Source organism: Balaenoptera physalus, assembly GCF_965194825.1.
Source record: "Balaenoptera physalus genome assembly, chromosome: 10".
Lineage (NCBI taxonomy): Eukaryota > Metazoa > Chordata > Mammalia > Artiodactyla > Balaenopteridae > Balaenoptera > Balaenoptera physalus.
Genome location: NC_138889.1, coordinates 68599507 through 68624553, shown reverse-complemented (window position 1 = coordinate 68624553; position 25047 = coordinate 68599507). Strand labels below are relative to the sequence as shown.

The 25047-nt window shown below is 44.6% G+C and overlaps 2 long non-coding RNA genes across 2 annotated transcripts in view; one reads left to right on the top strand and one right to left on the bottom strand.

Annotated features, from left to right (window-relative positions):
- LOC309668401 overlaps positions 1-25047 on the bottom strand; it is a 79925-nt gene that overhangs the window by 11065 nt on the left and 43813 nt on the right. The window lies entirely within an intron of this gene.
- The window catches only part of LOC309668398, a 79187-nt gene that overhangs the window by 23086 nt on the left and 31054 nt on the right, over positions 1-25047 (top strand). Inside the window, exon 3 of the long non-coding RNA XR_014268208.1 lies at positions 15153-15205. This is a non-coding gene — a long non-coding RNA (uncharacterized lncRNA). The remainder of the gene's footprint in view (positions 1-15152; positions 15206-25047) is intronic.

The window sequence follows — 25047 nt, the reverse complement described above, 5'->3', positions numbered from 1 at the left end:
CCTGAAGACCTCAAGGCACCTAGTATTCCCATCCAGCTGCACTCCTGAAGACATCAGCTCAAATGCCATCCCCTTGGCCAGTGCCTCTGCAGGCCTAGCTGCCCCGGGCAGGGTAAAGACAGACAACAGGACACTCCCTCTATTCCCTGCACCCAGGAGATTAGGAGGTTACAATCTAAATAGACATTTCTCCAAAGAAGACATACCTATGGCCAACAAGCACAATAAGATGCTCAACATCATTAGTCATTAGGGAGACGCGAATCAGAATCACAAAGAGACACAACTTTATGTCCATTAGGATAGCTATTATCGACAAAGGAGAAAATACAAGTGTTGGGGAGGGTGTGGAGATGTTAGAACTGTCGTGCACGGCTGGTAGGAATGGAAAACAGCGCAGCTGCTGTGGAGAACAGTTTGGCAGGTCCTCAGAAAGTTAGATGTAGAGTTACCGTATGATCTAGCAATTCCACTCCTAGGTGTATACCCTCCCCTGCCAAAAAAATTAGAGTAGGCTGCATTAAGGAGGTGTATTTGAGTGCTGAAGACTTGAAGGAGGTAAGATTTCAAGCCATAGAAATATCTAGATGAGGAACAATCAGGACAAAGGGAACAGAGCAAAGGCTCTGAGCAGAGGGTGCCCGCCACGTTAGGGAAACAGCAAGAGGGCCAGCATGTGTGCATCAGAGTGAGAGGAAATCACAACGGGGGCGGGGGGAGGGGAGTGGCCAGGCAGGTCACAAAGGGCCTGGTAAGCCACTGTAAGGTCTCTCCGTTCTATAAACTTGCTCCGAGGCCCCAAGGCTCCCAGCCCCTGGCAACCCCTCTTGACTTACTTGGGCCCCTGGTGGGAACGTCAGGGCAGGGATGCCTGCCCAGCCTGTTCTGCCAAATGGAGGCCATGGCGCTGTCTCAGGAATGGCTGCCATGTGTCTTGGCACTGAACTTGGCAGCCTAGACCCAGGCATGCAGTGTGGCCCTCACACAGGCGGTGTGCCCAGGGCCTCTCCTGCCCAGTCCCATCCCTCAGCAGGGATCACTCTCCCTCTAGCTCAGCCTATCTCCCCATTGCTGGGCACAAAGGAGGTAGGAAGGAAGGCGCTGGCTGTGTCCTGGGTTGTTGATGCTTTTTTCCCAACCAATGCCATTACTGCTAATTGACCTTTATTGCACCCTCCATCACTTGGAAACCCATTATAGCCCCCATTGCTCTCCATGCATATGATTAGTAAAAAATCACTGGCTTCTAACTGAACAATAATTATCTTGGCATTGCGAGGCCAACCAGGTCCCTCACCCTCGCCCATTACCTCCCTCCTCTTTCCAACTTGGAAAAAAATATATGAATCAATGTAAGAAAGTCATTTATTCTCCACTTTCCAGGCTGCACACCAAATAGTTTGTCAAGGCCTTTTAAAAGCCACTCACCTCACGCACATTCTGCTCAGAAGGTTGCTTTTTCTTTTCCTCAGCCATTGATTTTTGCATCTTGTTAGGATTGTTCTGTGCTCCTAAATAATTAATAACAAATTAGCCAAAGTCTGTGAGCTGCAGCTTAGCCAGCTGGGCTCACCTGGACAGCCAGTCTGGGCTCTCTTCCTTTCTACTTGGCACCAGGAGAGCGGGGGTGTCCCCACGGATGGCACCTGGGCTGGAGTACAGCCTCGGGGGGCCTGATCTAACTCTGCATTGCCCAGGAGGAATGGGGGACTGCTCTAGGCTTGATCTTGTAGTCCTGAGGATGGAGTGTAGACCTCTGGAGATAATAGGGGAACCCACAGAATGGTGAAAGTATGTGGTTTTGGAGCCAGACTGATTTGAGTTTGAATCCAATTTAACTAGTTACTGGCTGTGTGGCCTGGGCAGTTGTCCTGGTGTTTCAGGGCTACAGGGGTCCCAAGGGTGTCATAACGATGGGCATCCAGCTGCCTCTCACACTGGGTCTCAGCAGTGGAAGGGCTAAGGAGGGTGATAAAGGATGCTAAGGAAGAGCGAGTCTGGAGTCGGGGGAGGAGCCTGACTACAGAGCAGAGCCCTGGATGGGAGTCCCAGGAGTCCAGATCTCAGTGTCCAGACTGGGATCACTGAATAGTCAGGTCCAGTCCAGGCTGGCTTCAGTGTCCAAAAAGTTCTATTTGGGCCCTTGGGTTCAGAGAAGCACTCTAACTGGGACCTTATACTACATACCAGAGAAGAAACAGCACAGCAGCTAAGAGCATGGACTGCGAGACAGACTTCCTGGGTCCAAATCCTATGCTTAGGCAAGTCTCTTAACCTTTTGTGCCTCAGTTTCCTCATCTGTAAAATAGGTCTAATCATTGTACCCACTGTGGAGTTATTATTAAGATTAATGAGTTAATATACGTAAAGGGCTTAGAAAAGTGCCTGGCCCCTAGTAAGTGCTATAGAGAGTTAACTTAAAAAGAAGAGAAGGGACTTCCCTCATGGCGCAGTGGTTAAGAATCTGCCTGCCAGTGCAGGGGACACGGGTTTGAGCCCTGGTCTGGGAAGATCCCACATGCTGCGGAGCAAGTAAGCCTGTGTGCCACAACTACTGGGGCCATGTGCCACAACTACTGAAGCCCACATGCCTAGAGCTCGTGCTCCACAACAAGAGAAGCCACTGCAAAGAGAAGCCCATGCACCACAACGAAGAGTAGCCCCCGCTCGCCACAACTAGAGAAAGCACTCATGCAGCAATGAAGACCCAACGCAGCCAGAAATAAATAAATAAATTTATAAATAAAAAAAAAAAGAAGAGAAAAAAAATAAGGGCTTGCCTATCACAAAAAATTTAATCCCAATTTCCCCTTCCTGTCCACTTGTAGCGTGAGTAAAAATGATGGATGGCTTTACAAACCCAGGCTTCATCTCATGTGCCTCCTTCCCCACCACCAGCCCAACCAATCACCAGGTCTTTCTGCCCCTTCCACCACCGGCCCAGGCACACCACCCCCATCCCCTCTGGACTATTGCACCACCTCCCGTCCTACTGCTCTCTGGTCTCCCTATCTCTGGTCTCACATTCCCCAATCCACTCATCACACTTCCCGCAAAGTGATCTTTAGAAATCACAGATCTGGTCCTATTGCCCACCTTAAGCCATTCTGTGGTCTATAGGAGTCATTGTAACTCTTTGGAACACGAGGTCCTACGTGGTCCTCAACAAAGTCCTGCAGCTTCATTTACTGCCCTCTGCCCCACTGTTTATAATCCAGCAACACTGAATGGCCTGTTATTCACACCACACACACACACACACACACACACACACACACACACACTCTCTATGCTCCATTTATTCTGATCTCTCTGCCTGAAGGATCCTCCCAGCTTCCCCCACCTCCCTCCACCCACCCCTCATCTCAACACGGCCACTGTCCCCACAAGTCTACCCAGCTAGCACCAAGGACCCGGGGTCACTTCTTCCTGGAATCCTTCCCTGAAGCCACCAGTTGGATTAGACATCTGTGTCCACTAGGATAATCCTAGATAACAAGTAAATTCCTAAATGTAAGTGACTTAACCCCTTCGAAGTTTATTTCTCATCCCAGTGTAGTTGAATGTAGTGTCGCTAGCCAGCAAGAAGCTTTCCCTCACATGGAAATTTAGGGGTGAATCTTCTGGCTCCATAACCCTGGAATCTCAGAGTCTTCTGCATCCAGCAGATGGGAGGGGTGAGAGGAGCTGGAAGGGGCATATCTGCTTCTTAAAATCCCTGGCCAGAAATGGTACACCTCACTCCACTCATCCCATCGTGAGAACTAGCCACAAGGTCACTCCTGGACGGAACATGTTCCTGTGCCACCTGGTGGGCAGCTACCCCTTGCCACCTCAGACTCTCCCCTGGCACCCTGTCCCTACATCCACCTCAGAGTTGTCAAAATGTATGGCTGTGATCTGTGTACAGGCCCATCTTCCCCAGCGGACTGTGAGCTCCTTAGGGCAAGGGCCCCATTCCTTTCACCTCTGTGTCACCAGCACCTGGCACTGGTGCTTGGTACTGTGTTGGATGAACGGATGAGCTGAATCAGAACCAGCTCCACAACCGGGTGGGTCTGGCCCTGGAGGCAAAATGTCCTCCCTGGAAGCAGCTGAGCCTGGGGAGGGCAGGGGCTACCAGGACAGAGACTGAAGGGAGATCTTCCCAGGAAAAATAAAAGACAGAGAGAATGATTTGGCCCTTTGGAGAGGTTTTCATCTTCATCTCCATGGCATCTCTTAGGCTGGAAAGGGCTCAAACTCTGAGAGGTCTGAAACACATACTCTTCGTAGCTGACACTTACAGGCAGCCCAAGTCATGTGTCAAGCACTGTTCTAAGTGCTATGCAAGCATTAATTCATAAATCCTCACAATTACTCCATTTTGCAGATGAGGAAATGGACGCCCAGCTCAGAAAGGTTCAATGACACGTGATATTCTCTCTACCCGTGGCCTTGTCTTCCTCCTCCGCAGCCCCTAGATGCCCTAGGACAAAGAGGGTTTCAGCCTATCTTCCAGCATTTCTCTCGTAGGAATTAGATTTGGGGGGGACAGCAGAGATTTGACATCCTGGAGGCCAAAGCAGACCTTTTGGAGCTTTCTTACCCCCAATCTGATCCTCAGGGCTCAGGTAATAGGCCAGAGGCCCGAGAATAAATTTCCAAGATTATTCTTCACTTTGAATGCTAGGCATTTTGCAGACTAAGAAAGACTGGTCTTTCCACTGATGTTTATGTCTCACAATTGTCCTTTGGTCAAATTAAAAAATAGTAGAGGTTGGAGCCAAATAATAAATTGCAAGTATCCAAGACCATCTCAACGTGATGCTTCTGCAGAATTAACAGTGATAATGTTACGCCAGGAGGCTGATCTCTCTGCATACAATGCCAGCGCTGAATACCCAGAGGCCAGCAATGCAGCAACATGGCCCCACTCAGCCAGGCTTCGCCTCCCCAACGCTGGGCATTTCCACGGTCTTAGGTGGATAACAGCCACGTCCCCTCCTGCGAAATCACTGCTTTGGAAATGCTTTACACCGATGACAAGAGAAGCAGTTATGATTTGTCATTATAGAAATACCCAGTGATCAGGCCACTGAGTGATGACTGCAGCCTCCTGCCCTCGCTGTCATCAGTCTGGGCTCCGAGCTACACACCTGTCATGACTGGAGGCTACCAGGTGACAGCCACGGAAGAGCCGGCTTCCCGCCCCATCACCTTGGGAAGGTCCAACAGCCCCTGCCTCTGGCAGAAGCAGGTGCCTCCAAGGCCTCCTCCTGCGGTATGCGCAAGAAGAGTAGATTATGAGCAGCCACACCTGCTGGCCCACCAACCCCTAAAACGCAGCCGCAGAAGTCACTCTTCCTCCTCGCCTCTCCCACAAGTGGATGGAGTGACCTGTGACAAGTTAAGGCACTTGGACTTCGAAGCCAGGCAGGCCTGTGTTCCATCCATGTCTCTAGGACAGCCTAGCTACGCAACCTGCAAGGCACACTGGGGACAGAACCTTCCGTGGGTGGAATGTCCCAGGGAAAAAGCAAGTGAATGGAAAACAGCCAAATCGGTACAATAGCAATAAGCTAACACTTATGGTACTAACTGTTTTACATGCATTAACTCATCTTTACAACAACCCTACACAGCAAGTGCTTTTATTATGTCTGCTTTATAGTTGAGGAAACTGTGGCAAAGAAAGGTTAAGGGACTTAGCCAAGGGCACCTGGCTATGAATGGCAGACATGGGATTCACCCCCAGCAGTCTGGTTCATGGGTTGTGCTCCTAATGTTTGTTTTGTGTTTTTTTTTAAATTTATTTATTATTTATTTTTGGCTGTGTTGGGTCTTCGTTTCTGTGCGAGGGCTTTCTCCAGTTGCGGCGAGCGGGGGCCACTCTTCCATCGCGTTGCGCGGGCCTCTCACTATCGCGGCCTCTCTTGTTGCGGAGCACAGGCTCCAGACGCGCAGGCTCAGTAGTTGTGGCTCACGGGCCCAGTTGCTCCGCGGCATGTGGGATCTTCCCAGACCAGGGCTCGAACCCGTGTCCCCTGCATTGGCAGGCAGATTCTCAACCACTGCGCCACCAGGGAAGCCCGCTCCTAATGTTTTATACTCCTCTTAACAAGTGTGACTGTTATCTGTGTCCCAGGCGCTGTGTTAAGTTATTTATACATGTTACATCAATCCCCACAATACATTATCACCAGTGTACAGAGGAGTAAACTGAGGCATAGAAAACTTAAGTAACTTACCCACATTCACACACGTTCTAGTAGCAGAGCTAGGACTCAAATCCAGGGCTTCTGGCACAGTCTGTGTGCCAAGCCAATGTGTATACCTACTATGCTGTGATACCTTGATTACTTTGTATGCACACTTGCATTTAATTAATCCTCCCAACAGCTCCTGAGAAAGGTACTACTATTAAATTCGTTATATAAATTGGGAAGGTGAAGATTATACTATCCACGCAACTTACAGTCAGTAATTGAGGAGCCAGGATTCACATCCAGATGTTGTCTGGAACCCTCTATTTAAACCCCTATACTGCAGTAACTTCCTACCCTAACCCAGCACCTGCTCATACACAGAACATGTGAATTTGAATTCACTTGACCTAAAGTATGAATGATCCGCTCAACACCCGGTTCAAATGCCACCTCCTCTGAGACGACCTCCCTGGCTTTGGAGTGGAAACTGAAGAGAACAGGAGGGTGATTTCTGAAAGAACCCAAACCCTTTCATGCTTTGACAATGAAATAAATAGCTATAATCAGACTGCTGTACTTTTGCACCACCTTAGAGTTTATTCATTCATTTATCCAACAAATATTGATCAAGGTCCCACTGTGTGAAAGTAGTTTCACATCCATTACCTCTGATGATCTGGCTTTAGAAATTAGAGGGAAGTAGTGTGGGCTTGTGACTCCCTCTTTCGCCAAGTTTACACAGAGGCCACCGACTCCCCTGGGAGGGAGAGAGTTGTTTCTGGTCCTGTGATGCCAGGGGGGTAGAAGAAACAGAGGCAGGTCGGCCCCTCTGAGCTGCAGTGGACGCTCCTCTGGTGTGTCTAAAATGAGACATCTCACCACCCAAGGGTCAGTTTCCTTCCAAACTAGTTCTTGCCCACAAGATAAACTCATATTTGCCATATTAATAGGGTGCATGAGAGAATGGGGTAGGATGTGGAAAGAGGTGTCTGTTCTCCCTTTTGTGGAATATTTGTGACCTAGAAAAGGGATGTCGTTGAAGTTCTACACCCTCCCTGATGAGTAGAGAGGAATCTGCGTGGAGTACGGTTTGGTCCTATGAAATATGCCCTTCCTGAGCATGCTCTGCTCACTGTAAGTCTGCAGAAATTCTGGACAGCTCTCCTGTCCCCTCCACAGGGAGCCTGTATCACCTCCTCTACTTGGGAGGCAGTTGTGACTTTCTTGGCGATGTCCTCTTCCACAGGAGAGGTGTCTGAGCTATTTGCCAAGATGTGACTGAGACTGCCTTAGGATCAAGGTTCACGGACGTAAGACCAATGACTCCTCATGTGAGGAAGAGTCACCAGGCATCTATCTTCTCATCAGGGTAGCTACTGTAGCATGGAGGAAGAGAGGAAAGGAGGAAGGGAGAGAGGTAAGTTCAAAGTGAAGATGATTCGGAGCTCTCCCTCTGCAGCCTATTTAATATCACACTTGGCTATCAGTCACTCCTTTCATCACAGACTCCCCGAATCACAGTCAAGACAGAGGGGGGACTAGTCAGCACTGAGATTGTTTGTTGCACTTGCCTGTTGTGCAAGTGCACAAGCTACATTTCAGAGCCAAAAGATGAGCTAATATTCTACTTCAGTGTCAGTAGTAGAAAGCAAATAACTTAGGGCATGAGAACCAAGAAATAAGAAGGGAGCTTTAATGCTTCCATAGAGAAGCAAATATTTGCACTTACTAATATCCTGAAACCCATGTTGCCATGAATAGTTCCTTCTCCTTTTATCCCACGCCTTTTGTCTAACACAGTGATATATTGCCACCCTTTCAAAATCCTGACACAGATGACATTGAAGCAAATTATGTACCTCAGCCAGATTTCTCAGTTGAAATGGAGATAGCTGGTGTGTACATTTTTCCATCTAATTAACATTCCACAGTTTGAATAGCTGTTATCATGCCCTGGGTCCCATATGAATGGGTGAATAGATAGAAAGATCCATAAACAGCTTGGCTTGCACGGAATGAGATTTCTCTTCAGACAAAGAGATAATGGAATATATCATTGTCATCTGGATGGTAGCAGTCACCAGAGACTGGCACACAAGCCCTCTCTCCCCTGTGTGCAGAGCGCAAGTGTGTTGCCTAGCACCAGCAGCCATCTCTGGAGGATCTTTGCCCACTCCCCATCTCTGCATTTGGCCACGTAATTTTTTTCACCCAGGTTTCTGTTTGCACAGTGTGGTGGTCTCCAAAATATGTCCCAGATTTTTTGATACTCCTCCACTCAAGAGGTGTAGATTATTTCTCCTCCCCTTAGACTTAGTGATTCACTTCCAACAAATAAAATATGGCAGAAGTGATGGTATGGAACTTCTGAGACTAGGTCAAAAAGTGCATTGCCCTCTCCCTCTCTCCAAACACTCACGCTGGGGAAAACCAGTTGTCATTACGAGAGGCAGTCCTATATAAGACTCATGCAGTCCTATAGAGAGAAACTGAGGCCTCTTGCCAACACTCACGTGAATAAACCATCCTGGAAGTGGATCCCCAACCCCAGACAAGCTTTCAGATGAGACCACAGCCCTAGCTGACATCGTGACTGTAGCTTCATGAGAGATCCTGAGCCAGAACCACCCAGCTAAACTTGTCCTGAATTCCTGACTCTCAGAAACTGTATGAGATTTGCCGTATTAATGGGGTGCATGAGAGAATGGGGTAGAATGTGGTGACCTACCAGGCAGCAAAAGCGAACTAATACACATTGTGACTTCTCTTGACTCTCATCACCATATTTATGGGAAAATTTTTTTCTCATATATTTTCTCAAATATTCAAGGCCAGAATGACTGCAGCCTCCACAGCAAGACTCCAAAGCCACTGCAAAGTGAGTGTGAGGGCATCAGAAGATTGCTCAGGTCTTCAACAAGCTAGCCAAATCTCTGGGAACTACACAGCTTGCTGGAGAATGAAAAACAGAGATCTAAGGAAAGAGGGCATGCCTCGGGCCACTCATTACTCACTCCCTCCTTCCTCTGTGCATCCTCCGAGCACTGTCTCATCTCTCACAGAACTCACCATGTTCTGCAGCCTCTTTCACCAACAGTATGCATGCTCTTGGCCCCTTCCTAACTCCTTGTACACTGGTCTTCCCGCAGAAACCTGCAGCTGGCCACACTGGTGTTCACACCTGCAGACCCCAGCCCATGGCAGGTCCTGAGCCAAGCCTGGCCAGGACAGGCAGTGTCAGAGGTAGCTCAGTGCTTTTAAAGCAAGCTGGACATGGAGATTCCCATAAGTAGAGTAACTACAAACTAGCAGGGTGGTTAAAGGTCTCTGTTTTGGAGCTAGAGAGAAATGGGTTTGATTCCAGAATCCAGTGTTAACTGATTGACCTTGGACAAGAAGAGTAATCCTTGGGTTCCTCCTCTGTAAAATGGGAGCATAATACTGCATACCTTCAATACAATTATATTAAATCTATGCAACCTCTTAATACAGGGCCTGACACTTTGCTCAGTAAATGTTTCTGTTAAGACCAGAAGTGGAAGGGTTGATATCACAGCTTAGAATCCCTTCCTAGCCCTGTTCAGTAACTTCATTCCATGTCATTGTAAATTCCGGTGATTCCTCATACCTGATGTGGGTGGCTAGTTTAGGGGGTTTTCCCCTGCTATTTTGCCCATTCTTCTCTGGTTTCTATCAGCTCTGGTCCTGGCTAGTATCTGCCCACACGCACCTTTGAACACCCCTGTCTCACCTGGCCAGCCCAGCTAGTCTGGGGGAGGTGAAGAGGAGCTCACCACCCGGACCACAACGTGTTCCTACACATCTTCAAAAGGTTTCCTGTCTGTTTTGTCTTTGGGAGGAAAGATGGAACTTAGTCACCTCCCTTCATGCAGGCAACTGCCTATTCTGGGGAGAATCAGCTGAGGTAATTTAAATACCCTGCTTAATTACTTCACTACCAGACTCCCAGCTAAGCTGCCCTAGCAACACCTAGCAACCGGCTGCTGTCACCAGCAGCTTCTGTAAGAGAGTTCTTCTAACTGCTTTTTTTTTTTTTTTTAACATCTTTATTGGAGTATAGTTGCTTTACAATGATGTGTTAGTTTCTGCTTTATAACAAAGTGAATCAGCTATACATATACATATATCCCCATATCTCCTCCCTCTTGCGTCTTCCTCCCACCCTCCCTATCCCACCTCTTTAGGTTATTTGTAGTGAGGTGGATGGACCTAGAGTCTGTCATACAGAGTGAAGTAAGTCAGAAAGAGAAAAACAAATACCATATGCTAACACATATATATGGAGTCTTAAAAAAAAAAACGATTCTGAAGAACCTAGAGGCAGGACAGGAATAAAGACACAAACGTTAGAGAATGGACTTGAGGACACGGGGAGGGGGAAGAGTAAGCTGGGATGAAGTGAGAGAGTGGCATTGACATATATACACTACCAAATGTAAAATAGATAGCTAGTGGGAAGCAGCTGCATAGCACAGGGAGATCAGCTCAGTGCTTTCTAACTGTTTTATAAACAGTCTTTATTGGTGGCCTTGGTGCAGAACGAGTAAGTTGAATAAGACTCGGAATGATATGTAAGCCAGTTCCCTGCCATCCCCACTGCTTTGCCTCCATTCTCCTGTGTAGGCCCAGTGGCCTTCCTCCAGGGCAGAGCACTCCCATTCAGAGATGGGCGGAGGCAGTCATCAGCAGTGTTCCAGAGCACATCTTTAGAGTCAGATGGACATTCCAGCTGTGTGACATTGGGACTATTACTTAACCATGCCGTGCCTCAGTTTCTTCATCTGTAAAATGGGAGTGATAATGCACAGTGCCTGGCATACAGTATGCATTCAGTGTTGGCTGCTATGATTATGAATAACCTAAGATGAAAAAACAATGGTCATCTTTCCAAATGACTGCAGCAGGGCCAGCCAGTCTGGTTATCTATGTGATTGTGAAATGCAGACAGTCTGCCCCTGGGGTTATACAAACTGTGCCCCTCACCCTCCTTCCTGGTCCCCTAGCTGCCCCCCACCCCTTGTGTCCTGTCCCCGCTCCCACCATGACATAAGCTCCGTGAGAGCAAGAATTTTTGTCTATTTTGTTCACTACTGTATGCCAACACAGTGTTTGACATGTAACAGGTGTTCAATAAATATTTGTTTGATGAATGAATATTTGCAGAATACAGGTTCCCTTAGGAATTTCAAGTGCTAGGATATGGGAATTCCTGGATCCCTAACTTTATACATCGTAGAAACATACCAACCCCTAACAGCTGCCATGCTTTGTCTTTGTATATAGCCAGGTCTAAGCAAAACCCCAAATGTAATATCTAAGACCATCCTAAGTGGTCATTTCATTACCAAGACTATGCTATGTGGATATAGATCACAAACTTTTTCCTAAAATTAAAGTTATGAACACAAGGGGAAAACTAAAATGAAATCCAGATTCTCAAGACCTGGTGTGAACCATAAAGCAGAGGTAGAAGGGGGTGTTCCCAGTGTGCCATTCTCAGGTTGTTTCTCTAACCCAATAGATCTCTCCTAAGCAGAGAGTCTAGCGGGAGAGGGAGAAGGAATGTCCAAACCAAGAAGAGAGAGCTTGTCTACGGTATGAAGAGGATGCAGGACCAGAGCCAGGGCCTGCCAGCACCTGGAGTCAAGAAACCAGAGTTTTAAAGGAGGCCAGAGGATCTAAGCTATGTATTTGGAGGAAGCAGAGGAAAAAGCCACAAGTGGGGGTAACAACAGATTCATTGCCAAAGTGATCTGGGAAGTGAGAGAGGCTACCTCCTACAGATTACAAGGATCTTCCCAACTAGGCATCTTTGGAAAGGCCCAAGCTTCACCTCCCCATTGGGTCTTCTGTTATAAATCAGAAGAGTTTTGTGAATCCAGAGGTAGCTTATGCTCCCACCAGGGCCAATCTCTTGTGATCTAACCCATGTCCTTCCCAATTTTCATTTTGGAAGCAAAGTTGAGAGGATCCCAGAGTGGAACAGTTAGCAGGGCTGCCAGGGTCCCTGCATAGCCTGAAGATGACCCTCCCCGACCTCTGCTAAGGGTCACCAGCAGAGGGGACGTTTGCTCTGTTGTTCCCAGTGCCTGGTTCCCCTGAATGTGGTCCAGGAAGCAGCCTCTCCCTGCTGAAGGCAGAATGAAGACCCTGCCGCTAGGGTTCCAAAGCAGATGTGGATCAAGCTGGGCCAAATATCAAAGACTCAGCAGCCAACTGCACCCTGGCATCCATGCCCATCTCTCCAGCCAACCTCTTTAGAACTCAGGCTTTGCCTCCTAGAGTCACAGCCTGTGAGACCATCCAATGAAAACCCTTATTTATAAAATTGTGAAACTGAGATTTAGAAAGGAGGCGTGACTTCCATGTCACAGATCAAATCCACGGGCAAGCTGGACTGGGACCCAGGGCTCCTGGTTCCCACGGCTTCCAGACTCCCCACTAAGTCTCCTGGGACCTAACAATGCATTCCCTGCTCTGAGTTATCAGGAATATATTAGGTACACTTCACCTCTCATCTCCAGCCCCTCCAGGGGCAACTAGTATAGTGGGGAAAGCATGAGATTAAGTGTTAAAAAAGACCTGATGTAGTGCCCAGCCCACCTCTCACTAGCTGTGTGATGTAGGCAACTCCCTTAACCTCTCTGATCTGCATTGGGAATAACTGCAAGGTGGGGGCAACACTAAAGGCTGTACTTCATGAAGTTGTTTGGAGGACTCAATGAAAAATGTGTGAAAGTGCTCTGTATTTTCAAGAGTAATATACTTATTTTCTTCCCCATGTTTTTCAGTGTTTTCCAAATTATCTACAATATTGATTTTAAAAGAAAGATTATACAGAACTTTTAAAGAAATGGTACCTTTTACCTATCAAATTGGCAAAGCTTTCATTTCTTACTCCAACATTGAAGGGTACACGGGGAGGAGCATTGTCATGCACTGCTAGCGGGAGGATAAATTGGAACTAACTTCCCGAAAATTATTTGGCAACAGGCATCAAGAGACTTAAAAATAGTTTATATCTCTTGACCCAGTAAATCCACTTCTCAGAATCTATGTAAAGAAAATTATTAGCTATTCAGTTAAGAATAATTATAATTAATAAAGCAGTTTGTACCAGAATTTTTCTTAAATATACCTGAAAACTAGAAACAACCTAAATGTTGCCCAATGAGAAACGGTTAAATAACTTATGGTACTCCTTACAATAAAATATTATAAAGTCCTTTAAAATCAACTTTTCAAAGAATATTTAATGAACTGAGCAGATATTCATAACATATTATAAAGTGAATCAAATAGAATATTACACTGCATAAGTAATAAAATTCCATTTTTTAAACACAGAGAGACACACAGAGAAAGAAAAACTCACAAAAACAGCATTAACAGCATTCCCTCTGGATGATGGGATATAAATACTCTTTATAATTTTTTCTGCATTTTAAAATTAATTACAGTGAGCTTATTTTCTTTTACCACCTGAAAATGCTATTACAAATAAATAGGTAAATAAATATTTAAAGTTGTAGGATTTTACATTCCATTTTGTCGCCATGGTAGCAATTATTTACAAATATCTGTATCAAACCCTCTCTCACTAGCGGTTAGAAGTTATTATTAACTTTTTGTTTCTTTAACCGGTTTTTGTGCTTGCTGCTGCTTCTTTCCAGTCCCAAATTTCCCATCTTGCATTTTTGTTTTGATTCATTTTCATGTAATTTGGAAAAAATATTTGAGTCATTTTATAGAAAGGGTGCTTGGGTGGTACCTTTTCTTAGCCTTTGGAGATCAGAGAATGTTGTCATGGATTGATGACAACATGGCTAGGTGTCTTAGTTCATTCGGGCTGCTATAACAAAATACCATAGACTGGGTGGCTTATAAACAACGGAAATTTTATTTCTCACAGTTCTGAAGGCTGGGAAGTCCAAGATTCCATGTCTGGTGAGGGTTCACTTCCTGGTTCATACAACCTCACATGGTGGAGGGCAGGAGGGAACTTTCTGGAATCGCCTTCTAAGGGCATTAATCTCATTCCTGAGGGCTCCACACTCATGACCTAATTACCTTCCAGAGGCCCCACCTCCAGATGCCATCACATTGGGCATTAGGTCTCAATATATGAATTGGGGGTGGGGGACACACAGACATTCAGTTTATAGCATTAGGTAAGAGTTCTCTACTTCTGTAGGCATTGTACCACTGACTTCTCAAATTTAGTGTTTTAGAGAAGAAATCTAACATTAGGCAGATTCCTCTAAAGGTATCCTAAGTTTTTCAGCTTATTTGCTTCTGGGACTACTACATCCTTGAAATTAAATTGTACTATGACTGTTATTGACCCTGGAACCCAAGTGTCAGAAATGAAAGCAACAGCCAAAGCCCAGCTCAAATGAGTAAGCTTTCACTAAAGGTTTCTCCATTGTGCAATCATCCGCATTCCATTCAGAGTTCAGACTCACCTCGTCTCACCAAAACAACCTCCATCCTATCCTCCCATTTACCTTCCTCCTTCTCAACTCCCAGCAAAATCAAGGATCAAAAACTGATGTGTGTCTTCACACTTTTCTCTACTATCACACATTCATGAAATTATACACACACACACAATTTAGGGGATTAGGCATTATTTTGAAAACACAAAGAAAATGTGATTTTACTGTATACCCTTCTCTATATCCTGCTTTTCCCTCCTAACTGAATCTCTCTGTGTCAACTGGTATAGATAGAACTCATTTTTTTCTAGGCTACACAATGATTCAATTATGAATATATTACAATTTGGTCAACAATCCTTATGTTGATGGATATTTAGTTTACTTTTTGTTATTCTTAATTGTAGCTTTGTTTTGTTATTGTTGTTTATTGCCACAACAAAAAGTATTGCAATAAACACATTTGTGGACACAATCTTATTTCTTGGTCTCTTAATTTCTGCAGGACGAATCCCCAGAAATGAAACTGTTGCATCATGAGCATGTGTATTCCCCTTGGTAAGTGCTTTTAACAATTCACGTTTCTACCAGTTATATGAGAGTGCCCTTTCCGCAGCAAAAACCTCTACTAATTATTACCTCTGTTTAATTTTTCCCAGCATGGTGTGTGAGAGGTATTATCTCATTGTCCCTCTGATTTTCACTTTCCTAACATCTTTCACATTGTATCTGGATTTTTTCTCTTAGACGAATTGTCTATTCATAGTCTTTGTTTATTTTCCAACCGGGATGTTTTTCTTTATCAGTTTGTAGAGGTGTTTACATATTTTAAACATTAATCCTTTATCTGTTTCATATGCTACAGCTTTTTCCCAGTCTATCATTTGTCAAGTAAATGTGATTGTCTTTTCCATTATAGCATCTGCGTTTATTGTCTTGGTTTAAAGATCTCCCAAGCCACCAAGTTATAAGTGTGTTCTCCTAAATTTTGCCTTTGTATTATTTTGCCCATCCTTTACATTTAAATGCTTAATCCATCTGAAATTTATTTTAATATGTAGAAGGAGTTAAAGTTCTCTTCATTTTCTTCTGGATGGATAGGGTCAGTTGGAGAACATGGTATAATACATAAGCCAATCTTTTTTCTCCCACCAGGGCTGGCTTCATAGATGTGTTACATGTGCAGTCACACGGGGTTTCACACTCATGGCCCTGTGTGCCTGGTTTAATGCTCTGACTTTGAAATTCTTAATAATTGGATCTTTCAGCTTGTGTTTTGTAAGTGAATTCCAATGGGGCACTGAGCCGGGGGCTTGGATCCTCAGCACAGTTCCATCTCTCACTGCCTGTCTGCCTCCCTGGGATGGTTCTGGGCCTCCAGCTCGCCACGGGCCTGGTGCTCTGGCCCTGCTCAGCTTCCCCCCACCACCTTTGCTCTTCTTCAGACCTTTTCAGACACACATGGTCTCAAGGAATTTACCTACACGCACCCTTTCTGAAAAAGAAACTGGAGGATATACTCCAGCAAAGCGAGAGTAAAACAAGACAGAGGAAAATACTGAGTTCTAGAAACAAGGACCCAACATGGTAATGAGAAAGGGGGGTTCAATAAAGTTCAGCTGTTCCTGAGGCTAGAGAACAACCAGTCCAAACCACATCAAGAGGACAGAAGGCTGTGGGAGGGATGTACCAAGGGAAAGAAAGGGAACTGCTAGATTCCCTCATGTGCTTGCTTGACTTACTCCAACGAGTTTTACAGCTCTGTGGAAGAGTTTGGGGGGAATGGGGAATATGTTCACCAAAATATCCCTGGAAACTGAGAAAATAAGACAGTTTTTAACTCCAAGAAAAACAAAATGCCATGAAAGAAAGGAAATGTATTCATAGGTTACCTATTGGCTATCTGTGGTTTAATTAAATGGTCATAAGCAGGTAAATATTGAATGTTGATCTAACTAAGAATTATGGTGTAACTCTCTGGAGAGGATGATGGAGAGAAGTTTGAGCAGGAAGGAGAAAAGGAGGAAGAGAACTGGAAGATGTCTTCATCTCCCATCATGGGAAGTTAGTAGGAAGCATCTAAAATTGGAAGTGTAAGAAATAACAGTATAAGCCTGTTATTTATAAATAAGGATATAAATGCCTATAGAAATAACCAGAGTTAAATGTGTCTCTAGGAAGCAGAAATCAGGCATGGATTTCTGGGGACAGGCATAAAACAGCTGCTTTTTATTAAAATCTGTAGAGTACTCTTTGCCATTTTAAACTATATAGTCATATTACTTTTTTAAAATAAAAATTAAATTTTTAAAAAGTAACAGGCATGGAAATTCAGGATGTGCCTCCCTTCACATAGGTGAGACCAGTTCTAGTCGTTCAAGGCAGGTTTTTAATGACCAGGCCAGTCTATGTCTAGTTTGAATGCCAACACTTAGGTGTGGATTCAAGCTGATCAGTTTTTCTGACTTCAACTCTGTGAAACCATCTAAGATCTGCATGATCCGAAGATGGTTAATCTTTAATTTCAGCATTTTTTAAAATTACTCAATTGTTTTTCATGTAATTTTCTTAACAGTTTCTGACCCGCTTCTTAGTCTTTGAGTTTTCATATCTGTTATCAGCTTTTCCATCTCTTTCAACTCATATTTTCTTTAAATTCTGGGAGTGGTTTTCAAATTTGACCTCTACTCCAGAGATGGAACTTTCCTCTCAGCTTTTAGCACTTGATCCGTTTCTCATAAATGGCCTAGGACTTTTTAGCACCAAGAATAAGTGAGAGAAAGTTCAGGGCTTTTCCTTAAAGGAGAATAAAGAAAACCAGAATTACAGAGAGCAATAATCGATAGCAATTGAAATCTAGCATGAGAATCTCTATGTTGTACTTAACGTAGTTATATTTATTTCACTATTAATTCTGAATTATCATTTTATGTATATTTAGTAACAATTCAATTATTTTAATACAGGATTTTGATGGGAAAAGTGTAAGTGACTAGACAGTGGCTCTCAGTCACCTGGGAAGCTTTTAAAAACACTAATGCCAGAGAGGGTTTCACCCTGAGAGATGCTGATTTAATTGATCTGGGTGCAGCATGGTCATAGGAATTTTAAACTCCCCTTGTTATTCTGACATGCAAAAAAGTGGGGTACCACTGCGTTGGATCATGTGTTCTCTCTCAGTTAAAACATCCAAGAAAAATCTAATTCAGTAACCATAATTCAGGCACTAAGTTCACCTGGTAGCAAGTGCCCATATGGCATATGAATTCCTGGAGGAAATAACCAGTGGCTCTTGCACAATTAAACCTTAAAGTGGCAGGAACTGTCAAACAGCCATCCCTGTACCTCCTCCTCATTTGCAATAGGTTTCCAAAATGGTGGGCCAAGGAGAGCATGGGTGACTGGTAACACCCCCTCATTGTGGTTTCCCTCTGCACGGACAGTGCTCGTTCCTTGTCAAGCAGTTTATTCGAATTATAATACAACATTGCCCATTTTAGAGCCACCCTGATTGCCCAGACAACCAGCTTCCCTGCACTTTTTAATCAAAGAATTGGATGGTCCAATTCTAATCAGTTCTGGTTAATTCTAAGTCCTTTTGTTGTGGTCCCTGGAACACTTAATGAACAAAGGTTTTATGGAGCCCATTTCCTATGTGGAATTGGAGGACGTTCTGTGAGCATATGTGAAATGGCTCTTCAGCAACTACAATGGTGTCTGCCCCCCCTTGGAGGGCACGTGTTTGGAGAGGATGAATCGAGTCCCACAGCTGAGACCCGAGATTGGTGATTGCAGTCAGCGGTTGGTGCCTAATTAGTGAAGCGGGCGAGGAGCTGTTGAAAGGGGGGCTTGCTGAACCGAAAGCCACAATTCAGACTAGGCCAGGGAGTGCATTTCTGAACTGCAGCAGGCAAGGTGTAGGTGCCATTGGGCTGATCTGGAGCCCAGGTAGAAGGAATCGGGCTGACATGAGGCCATACTGGCCTGACTCTCAGGACAGAATCACTGCTGGACCTCCTAGGAATGCAGGGCTGGGCTCAGGGAACAGAAGAAGGGGCTGAAGAGGAAAGAATGTCATGATCATCTTCTTACAGCTGATCAGCTGTCCTGTCTAATTGCTGGAGGAGTAGGGGAAGGAATGAGGACCCAGGGAGCATCTCTGGGGTCATCACATCTCAGAGCCAGAGGCCTCCAAGAGCAGAAAGGGAGCCCTTATGAAATACCTCAGCCCTAAGCAAAGCCATCTACCCAAGCCACAGCCTGCAGCCCTTGATGCTGCACATATCCGGGTGGCATGTCCCCAGCTGCTCCATAACTAGTTTGAGTGTAGTCAGGCCATTGTGCAGGAGCTCAGCTCAGACCTGAGCGAAGAGGAACACTCTCAGAATAGCCCCCTGAGTCTGGGCCTGGCAGAGGCAGAAAACCATCACTGAGTAATGACTGCAGCAGAACTTAAGTGGAAACAGAAGGGCACGCCTAGTCAGCCCTTGGAAGGCTGGACCAGTTTCTAACTTTCCTTCTTATACTAAAGAACCAACATCTTTCAGCTAATGGGTGAGATGGAACATGGATGCAAACTCCATCCCAGTTATTAATGAAAAATGCAAATTGTTATCCTCCTCCATACATGTTTAAAATAATCTTGGTCTCTAAATATTGGAAAGTCAGATCCAGTCATCCTAAACCAGTCCTGTTAGTTCCAAAACCCTTTGAAGGCCAAAAGTTCCAGAAAAATACTGGCCTTTCTTCCTAGGTTCTAAGTGTTGAGAAATTCCTATAGATTTGCAAAAGATATTAAACAGAATCTCAGAGCTATGGTCTGTAATATCTCAGGTCATCAAATGTTCACTGAGCACCTATTTTATACTAGGAACTGAGGATACAGAAATAAATCAGACTCAGTGCCTGCCTCTAGAGGCTCTCAGAGAGGGAACGATGCAGAAACAGATCATCTTAGTACAATATAATGCATGTAAACCACAGACATAGGAATAAGTGATGGGGAGTTTGGCCCTGCATGAGGAAAGGCTTCATGGAGGAAGTAGCCCTTGAGCCTAACAATGAAGAAAGAGCAAAGTAAAAGTTGAAATGCTAGCTGTGTTATTTTATAAAATAAGAATAAGGTCATTCTTCCTGTACTCAGAAAACTATAAGACACTGATGAAAGAAATCAAAGATGACACAAACAGATGGAGAGATATACCATGTTCTTGGATTGGAAGAATCAAGACTGTGAAAATGACTATACTACCCAAAGCAATCTACAGATTCAATGCAATCCCTATCAAATTACCAGTTGCATTTTTCACAGAACTAGAACAAAAAAATCTTAAAATTTGTATGGAGACACAAAAGACCCCGAATAGCCAAAGCTATCTGGAGGAAAAAAACGGAGCTGGAGGAATCAGACTCCCTGGCTTCAGACTATACTACAAAGCTACAGTAATCAAGACAATATGGTACTGGCACAAAAACAGAAATATAGATCAATGGAACAGGATAGAAAGCCCAGAAATAAACCCACGCACCTATGGTCAACTGATCTATGACAAAGGAGGCAAGGATATACAATGGAGAAAAGACAGTCTCTTCAATAAGTGGTGCTGGGAAAACTGGACAGCTACATGTAAAAGAATGAAATTAGAACACTCCCTAACACCATACACAAAAATAAACTCAAAATGGATTAAAGACCTAAATGTAAGACCGGACACTATAAAACTCTTAGAGGAAAACATGGGAAGAGCACTCTTTGACATAAATCACAGCAAGATCTTTTATGACCCACCTCCTAGAGTCATGAAAATAAAAACAAAAATAAACAAATGAGACCTAATGAAACTTAAATCTTTTTCACAGCAAAGGAAACCATAAACAAGATGAAAAGACAACTCTTAAAATGGGAGAAAATGTTTGCAAATGAATCAATGGACAAAGGATTAATCTCCAGAATATATAAACAGCTCATGCAGCTCAATATCAAAAAACAAACAACCCAATCAAAAAATGGGCAGAAGACCTAAATGGACATTTCTCCAAAGAAGACATACAGATGGCCAAGAGGCACATGAAATGATGCTCAACATCACTAATAATTAGAGAAATGCAAATCAAAACTACAATGAGGTATCACCTCACACCAGTTAGAATGGGCATCATCAAAAAATCTACAAACAATAAATGCTGGAGAGAGTGTGGAGAAAAGGGAACCCTCTTGCACTGTTGGTAGGAATGTAAATTGATACAGCCACTATGGACAACAGTCTGGAGGTTCCTTAAAAAACTAAAAATAGAATTACCATATGACCCAGCAACCGCACTCCTGGGCATATACCCAGAGAAAACCATAATTCAAAAAGACACATGCACCCCAATGTTCATTGCAGCACTATTTACAATAGCCAGGTCATGGAAGCAACCTAAATGTCCATCGACAGATGAATGGATAAAGAAGATGTGGTACATATATACAATGGAATATTACTCAGCCATAAAAAGGAATGAAATTGGTCATTTGTAGAGATGTGGATGGACCTAGAGACTGTCATACAGAGTGAAGTAAGTCAGAAAGAGAAAAACAAATATCGTATATTAATGCATATATGTGGAATCTAGAAAAATGGTACAGATGAACCGGTTTGCAAGGCAGAAATAGAGACACAGATGTAGAGAACAAACGTATGGACACCAAGGGGGAATGGGGGGGTGGGATGAATTGGGAGACTGGGATTGACATATATACACTAATATGTATAAAATAGATAACTAATGAGAACCTGCTGTATAGCACAGGGAACTCCACTTCATTTTGCTGTGCAGTAGAAACTTACACAACATTGTAAAACAACTATATCCCAATTTAAAAAAATAAATAAAATAAAGAATAAGGTCATTCTTTTTAGAGCATATTAGAAAAATAATGATAATATTTGGGGAAGGAAACTTCTCCCATCCTAGCTCAACAATTATTTGAGCAGAGAAACAAGATGGCATGAGGTTAAGGGGAAAGGTAGCAACATCAGAAACCATGCAAAAATAACTAGCTCATCACCAGTGATGGCAGGAAGGGTTAAGTCAGCATGGAGGACAGATTTTTATGGGCCAAACAGGCTAGCTCATGTGTGAGGAACTACAGTAAAACAGCAGTTGTGAAGGTTTGGGGGTGGGAATGTAGAACAGCATTGGAAGTAGGAGGATATAGGCTACAGAGAAACTCACATGAGTCTCTAGGACCCACAAGGGAGGGGAGCTCCTTGGGGAAGAAGCCCTGAGACATAGTCATTTCACTGTGCATATGTTGTGGGGCAGGGGAGGAAGAAGCATTCTAGCAACAAGCAAATTGTATTACAAGTGTGGTGGCTATGAATCGAAGGTCACAACTCAAGCACACAAGAAATATGACTTCACTTTTCCATAACTCATTTTCTTTTTAAGCCTCATTCCACTGAGTTTCCTTTCTTTTTTTCCCAGAATTATAGAGCACCAGGGCATTGAAGTGGAAGTGCTATTCTGGTCTTCTGCTATCATCTACCCTCACTGATAAAAGCTCAGATGTTCTTTTATCACCTGTTATTCCCAGCTGTACACCCCATTCAGGTTCATCTTGTCCAGCCACTTCCATACCCCTCTCCAGTGCCTAGGAATTCTGCTCTCCCACACTGTGCTGACCATGTGCTCCTCCCACACCAGGCTGGACCTCCACAACTGTGGAGCTGTGTAAGACCCTGTGGATATCCACAACAGGCTGGCCAAAGGGAACTTATGACCAAGACACACGACCCAGTTGTGTATTCTCTGTCATCTTCTCACTTCCCTGGGACCCTAGAATGAAATGACTATGGTGGCCCCAGTAAAATAAACAGTTTTAGATTCACTTCTGGGCTTCAGTAATTATAACTAGCACAGTGCATTGGTTAGCATGCCTTCAGATATAAGTGTAATAGTTATCTATTGCCACATAACAAATTATCCCAAAACTTATTGCCTTAAAATAACAAACATTTATTATCACACAGCTTCTGCAAGTCAGAAATTTAGGAGTGGCTCAGCTTGGTGGTTGTGGCTCAGATTCTTTCATGAGGTTGCAGTCAAAATGTCAGCTGGGGCCACTGTCATATGAAGGCTTGACTGGGGCTAGAGAACTCACTTCCAGGATGGCTCACTCACATATCTGGTGACTTAATGCTGGTTGATGACAGAAAGCCTCAGTTCCTGAGCACATGAACCTCTTCATAGGGCTGCTTGAGTGTCCTCACAACATGGCTGCTGACTTCCCCCAGAGTGAGTAACTCAATAGAAAAAGCAAGGAGGAAGTTACAGCATCTTTATGTCCTAATCTCAGAAGTCACTCACTGTCACTTCTGCCACAATCTCTATTCATCAGAAACAAATCACAAAGTCAATCCCACACTTAAGGGTAGGGGATTTAGGCTTTATCTTTTGAAAGGAGGAATATGAAAAAATTTGTGGTTACATTTTAAAAACCACCACTATAAGCAACAGATAAAAACCAATTCAAATTAGCTTGAAAAATAAATGAGATGTATTGATTCACGCTAGAATCCAGAGATAGGGCAGATTTCAGGATAGTGGTTCATCCAGTAGCTCATTGAAGTCATCAAGGACCCAGAATCTTTCTGACTCTTCTGTTATCCAACGTATCATTCTAAAACTGGCTCTCCTCATGGTCACAGAATGGCTGCTAACAGCACTAAGGGGTATATGCTTCCTTGTTCATATCTAGCCAGAGAAAGAAAACTGGACTCCTTCAATTATAAAACAAAAGTTCCCTGTGGTCAGGGGAGACTCATGTGCTGATTGGCTTAGACCTGGTCTACATGAGCCGATCATTGTGGCTAAAGGGTGGGACTACCTGACAGGTTTAGACCTGGATCGTGGGATTGGACATTCCCTCCCAAACCACAAAGTTCACACAAGGAGTGAGGCAGGTTGTGGATGTTGGGGAAGTTCACAACAGAAGGGCTAAGCAGGGGGTGGGCTGGCAGGCCAAGTGCTGGCTCCAGGAGAGCTAATGTTAATAGCCAGGGCTCAACCCCCTGAAGTTGCAGAGAAACTGGAAGTCCCCACTCTCACTCAGCCTCCCCACCCGCCCCACTCAAGACCCAAACAGCCCACTGCATGGAGATGCTGGTAGTTCAACAAGCTTTTCCTTTGGGAGGCAAATAGTCCATAAGTGTGAATCTATCAGCCACCTTGAGTTCCATCACTTCCATCCCAAGATTCCAAGAGCTCAGGCTCCAAGGGTTAGAGCTCAGACTGGGAGGGAGATGGGGAAAGGAAAGGGAAGGGAAGGGGGACATTCACACAGGCCGTTCTCATCACCTCCTCCCCCGAGCCCTCACACACAGCCTCCTTCTCTAATTGCATCAAGGCCACGATGGGCTTTCCCAACTTACAAGAGCCCTAAGCCTCAGTGTCAGGCACATACAGAGCAGGGACTCACTATGTAGAGCCCTGCCTTGGTTGCCTAGGGCGACTGTAACAAAGGATCACAAACTGGGTGGCTTAAAATAAGAGAAATTTATTCTCTCACAGTTCTGGAGGCTAGAAGTCCAAAATGAAGGTGTTGGTAGGGCTACACTTTCTCTGAGACTCTGGGTAGAATCCCTCCTCGCCTCTTCCAGTTTCGGGTGGTGCTCAGCAATCCTTGGCATGACTTGGCTTGCAAGTGCATCCCTGAAGTCTCTGCCTCTGTCATCACGTGGCGTTCTCTGTGTCTCCAGCTTCACGCGGGATTTTCCTTTTCTTGTAAGGACACCAGTCACATTGGATGAGAGCCTACCCTCATGATCTCATCTGAACTTGATTACCTCTGCAGAGACTCTATTTCCATATAAGGTCACATTCCCAAGTACCAGGGGACTGTGGACTTCAACATATCTTTTGGGGGGACACCGATTCAACCCATAGCAGCCCCCTTTATTAGTTCTTCCTCCAGTGCTTGTGGCAATAACTAAGGAGCAACTGCACTTCTTTCCCATAAAAGATAAGCATGTAATTCCCCGTCTACTCATCCTCAGTAGATTTGGAAGGCAAAGCAAGGGGATATCCTGTCTGCCGGTCCTTCAGAAATATAACATGATGGCTCACCCGTGGCTGTGGGGTTGGCGATTTCTCTGTTAAATCTTCCCGTGTGCTGACTGTTCACCCTGCTTAACAGCTTCCCGACCCAGGGAGTCCTACGGCAGCTGCAGTCAGGCCCTGGTTACATCAACCCTCTCCCCTCAGGGCCTTGGTTTCCTCATCTGTAAAGTCTAAAGAGACTTCTAGTATTTGACGGTTACTATAAAGGGAGCACATCTGGCCCACATCAGCTCCACATCCAAATTCCCAATTACTATATGGCCATTCAGTGAGTGTCCCTTGAGATCTGCAGGAAG